The sequence below is a fragment of the Bison bison genome, unplaced genomic scaffold, assembly GCF_000754665.1.
Source record: "Bison bison bison isolate TAMUID 2011002044 unplaced genomic scaffold, Bison_UMD1.0 scf7180017864326, whole genome shotgun sequence".
Lineage (NCBI taxonomy): Eukaryota > Metazoa > Chordata > Mammalia > Artiodactyla > Bovidae > Bison > Bison bison.
This window is the reverse complement of record NW_011494898.1, coordinates 30076-35392: the sequence shown is the minus strand read 5'-3', so window position 1 is coordinate 35392 and position 5317 is coordinate 30076.

The window sequence follows — 5317 nt, the reverse complement described above, 5'->3', positions numbered from 1 at the left end:
ATCCGAGCCCTCGCCAGACACATTTTGTGTGATGGCAAGCCAGGAATCTTGCATTTCTGGGCGTCCAGTGAATGTTGTGCTTTCTTTTCGCTCAGAAACTAGAACGAGGCCATTTTTACAAAGAAAATGCGTTTACTGAGGCGTTTGAAGCGGAGAATTAGAGCGAGTTGGGGCCGATTTTACAGATTGGGCCGTTTCTGGTTTCTCGTTTCTGGTTCGATGAAGGGACAGCTCAGGGAATGGGGAACTTGGTGGCGGCGATGGGACGACTGGACCGTGTTGGGGACACCCTGGAGGTGAGTCAGAGTGCGGTCCCCACCCGGGCCGAGGACGGGGGAGCTGTGCGCCCCTGGAGATGCTCTGGGACTTTTAGGGTGTCGTTCAAGGAATTGGCCTTGAAGTGGGGGAGTAAGTATTGAACAACTGAAAAGCAGGAATATTCAAAAACGAACAGGAATGTATGCCCTTAAATTTATACTTAATTATATTTGTCTCATTAAATATTTTAAAACTTTTATTTTTGCAATATTTTTATGAAAACATTTTAAATATTAGATATATGATGTTAAAGTGTATGAGTATTAAAACACTCATTTTTATGAAAATATGTTAAATATTAGATATATGATATTAAGGTATGAATATTAAAATATATATTAATATTTATTCTATTTTATTAAATTCTTTTTAAGCTATGATTTATACTGAAACAAGAATTTAATATGATTTTACTTTCCTGGCTTTAATGGAAGCAAACTCAATATATTCAAGATCACTTCTATATTTGTTTGACAATTTCTTGTGACTCTGTGACAGTCTTAAATAATTTTTATTTAACCTGAGTTTCTGAAACACCACTGCCAGCACCCCACCTTGCGTGTAGTGTAGAAAAAAGGATTAGTGCAGATGTCCCTGGTCCAATGAGCAAGACTGAGCTTTCAAGGCAAGAGGTGCCAATTTGATGTCTGGTCTGGGAACTAAGATCCCACATGCAGTGCTTTGCAGTCAAAAAGAAAGGAAAGAAGGATGGAAGAGAAAGAGGGAGAGAGGAACCAGAGGAAGAAGAGGCAGTGTCCTGTACAAAGCGTTGAGGGCATTTACAGGTCTGATCTTTTCATTTTCTTTGGGAAGAATTTTATTGGTGAAATGAAAATTGCCCAGATTTCATTGACAATATGAAGCCTTTCTTTGTAAGACACATATGGTCTTGCAAATAAAAGGGCATTTCTTGTCTGTCTTGAAAATTTAGATGTTTTGTTCAGCATCTATATTTTGGCACTTTCATTTTTTAATACTGAATTACAATATTATTTATCTTGCTGTCTTAGACTTGGTGCCTTTTTACATATCACGCTTAAGAGAAGTCCTTTCTTACTTCACCCCAGTACTAACCCAAGAAATCGCTTTAGAAGTACTGTTGCCATCTTCCCTGGATGAAAGTATAGGAATGTCACATTTCGTTCCTGTTTCATTGTATAACCGATTTCCTGGTCTCTTTAACCATTAAAAAAGTCTTTGTCTTAAAATAATATCACCAAAGGTGGTCTGAAACTAACTGAGCATGATGTAAGGAACTGTTTCAGTTCAGTTCAGTTCAGTCGCTCAGTTGTGTCCAGCTCTTTTCGACCCCATGAACCGCAGTACACCAGGCCGCCCTGTTCATCATCAACTCACAGAGTTTACCCAAACTCATGTCCATTGAGTCGGTGATGCCATCCAACCAAGGGACTGTTTACCTCATTTATACTCTTCACAGAGCAGCCATTATTTTGTCAGACAATTTTTCAAAATGCTGGTTCTCTGCAAAAGGATTCAAGGGCTGTAAGATTTCTTTCCATAATGTTCTAGGACTGCCATAAGCCTGGAATCTTGGGATCTGCTCCTTCAGAGACTTTTTGGCCGCCCCCATCCTAGACTTTGCTTTTGGGGGGGCCTCAAAACACAGCATTTTAGCCATTTTCCTTCTCTCCGTATCTTTTTTTTCTAATATATCTTTTTTTTTTTCTATTAAGAAAAAAAATTCCCTTTAGACTGCCTTCATCTAATTTCCTCTTCAGCCACCCCTTACCTTTTGGTAACTACAAATCTGGTTTCTTTTTCTCCCAGTGTGATTTTGAAGTATAACATAATCTGTGTCTTAAAAAGTAGCATCAGAGGTGGTCTAACTGAAACTAACTGAGGTTGAGGAATGGGACGACTTATTTATTAACAGAGTTGCTGCTGCTGCTAAGTCACTTCAGTCATGTCCAACTCTGTGCGACCCCATGGACTGCAGCCCACCAGGCTCCTCCATCCATGGGATTTTTCAGGTATGAGTACTAGAGTGGGGTGCCATTGCCTTCTCCATATTAACAGAGCAGTTGTGTTTCATTAGACAACTTTCCTAGAATCTGTTTCTCTGCAAAGAACTTCAAATGCTGTGGGATTTCTCTCCATAATGTACTAGGCACTGATAAAAAGGGAGGAAACTTGGGCTCCTGGGCTCCTTCAAAGTCCTGCAGGCAGTGCCTCTCCTAGAATTAACACTTGGGGCCTCAAAATGCAGACCCTTGACAGTGTTAAGGGACTTTCAGGCAAAGCTTCTCTTCGTTGGACTGAGGGTGAAGTTAACAGGTGATTCTTGGTTATATTGATATAAAGACTACTATCATTCATTAATTTCCACGTGCTCAGCCTGTAATTTGCACACTTTATATTATTTGGACTATACGATGTCCTCTGTGATGGTACTAAAGTTGTCTTCATCTTTTAGGAGAGGAAGTGAAAGTCTGGTGTCGGCTACACTCAGGACCTCAGTTAGTGTGAGAGTAGAGCTTCCTGCTGCTCCCAGTCCCTCCTCCGTCAGCTCTGAGTACTGGCCCTCAGCTGCTCTGAGCTCCTGCTGCCTCCTTCCTCCTCATCCTCCTCCAGTGTCCACTCTCCTGCTCCCAGGAGGGCAGACACCATCCCCGCATGACTCTCCTGGAATCCACATCTCCAGGCACACTGTCCCATGTGTGTGCGGTCAGCACACTTTGGTACAGAATGAAGAGAATTGTATGAATTAACCCATGTTCAGTATTATGCCACTATTATCATAGACCATCTCAAAATGAGAGCTATGGTCCTGTAAATAATTGTGGAAGAATTAAAACCTTATGTATTAGACCTTAAAAAGAAAATGCAGAGAGTTATGGCTAGATTTATTTTGGTTCAATTTAAAAACTGTCAAAATAGACTATGGAGTCACACCTCTAAGTTCTCTTTTAGACTAAAGAAGAGAGTTAGACTGAGCTTCAGGTTTTTATCTCAAGCTGAGTTGACTCATATAGATGAATATCTCCTTTTGGATTGAGACTTTCCCATGAATAAAATTTCATTTCCAGTGTAGTAACACAAAAGAAGCATCGAAGCTGTGACGTTCTCTAATACCCAGAATAGAAGGGAAGTTTTTCAGTGGAAAGAAAATAGAGAAAAGTGCAGAAAGTGACAATTCTGACCTATTTACAGATCTTATTTGCAGAAAGGTGCTGAGAACAGCTGCATAAAGCCTGGCACAGCCTGACATCTGCAGCATCACCAAGCCCACCAGATGCCAACTCCTTCCCTGATGACATGGAGGGTGGTGTTCTCCAGCCCTGGAGAATGGTGATCATCACCATTGCCACCCTCTGAGAGACCAGGAATCCCCCAAACTCAGCACTTCTGTGAAACTGAGGGCTACAGCTCAACAAGGTGCCTTAAGCTGCCTTCCCTGTGCCCCAGCGACCAGGAGGGCACCACAGAATCCGTGTAACAGAGCAACTGGCCTTGCTCGCCCAGCACACCTGTGTCCAGGTCCAGCGCCTCGAACTCCAGCTCCAAGTCCACGGGGAGAACCGGGGAGTCCCTGTAGGCAGGAGCCTCCAGCTGACTAGGTGCTGCTGGGGCCCAGGGAGTGCATGGGGCCCCAGGAGCAGTGACTAACCTTCCTGTTCGGGCCAGACTGCCCAGGGGAGCCTTTCAGTGGCTTTGCTCAGAGCCTTTGATTTCTGCACCTGTCCCTGCATACATCCTCACCTTCCTGGGTGGAGATTTTAGCCAGAGCAGTTTACACTGGTCCCTGTTTATGCTGTGACTGATGGCTGGAAATCTGAGCATATTGTGGTATGTTTTCAGATTCCGGGTTGTTTCTGGGAAAAAAGACTAATTCGGAGAAAGGGGAAAGACTTCTAGATTCCAGACAGTAATCTAGATATTGGGACCATCCAGTGGGAAGACTTGAGGATAAACTTGAGGAGCCCCTGAGGAAAGGGGAAATTATTTTATTTAATATAAATGGTAATTTCTCCTGCAACGTTCAAGTAGTTGAAAAATATTTTTAAATGTATAGATAAGTCTTAAACTCACACCAAGTTTAAATATTTTCCTTATGCCAAAACAAGACTTTAAGTCCTGGATTCAGTGGAAGCAGAATGATCTGTAATATTTTCAAAATTACTTCTTTGTTCATCTCAGTTCAGTTGAGCAAAAGCCATATTTGACAAACGTATGACCCAGTTACTACCGTAAGTAATTAATCTCAATTTTCAAAATATTTTTTTCTTCTCATTTCTTTTAACTAAGGATCTTATGTTAAGCTTTCAAATTTGTACATAGGTTTTCACTGGAGAGTTTATTAATTTTTTAAAAATGTTGTTTCATATAGATAAGTTGCTTTAAAATTCATAATCAAGATGTTTTTTATTTCAGCATAATGTAGGTAGGTTTACACTTAATATACCATTTACTTCTTAATAAGCATCTTATATGCCAAATGAACTGATTTGCATGTTGATCTGATGCCTATTAAATATCTCAGTGTGCTTGGTACAGTCATGAGATTATTTTATTTGTTAGTAAAATTTCAAGATGTGTAGATATGCTTTGTATGATACTAGAAAAGATTAATGTATTCTAATTTGCAGAGGTAGAATTTTTGCATTAAAAATTAGAGCTGAGTAAGGCACAGATACAGCATAATCATCTTTAGGGTAGACATGAAATAATGGCGAAACCTTTGTATACACCTGTCACAGTAACAACTCTGACAGCTGTTTAATGTGTCCCTGATGCTTTATATAATCTACTCAATTAAGATAATTTTCTAAGCTGTTGTATTAACATCATATAGAATACAGAACATGAGATGGTATATTGAATGGACTACAGTATTCCTGTTATCCCTATTTTGTTTTTAATTGGAGAAAAATTGCTTTACAGTGTTGTGCTGGTTTCTGCTGTACAACAATTAAGTCAACTCTAAACACACGTATATCCACTCTCATATTCATATTTTAAAGCTGAGAAAACAGTAGCA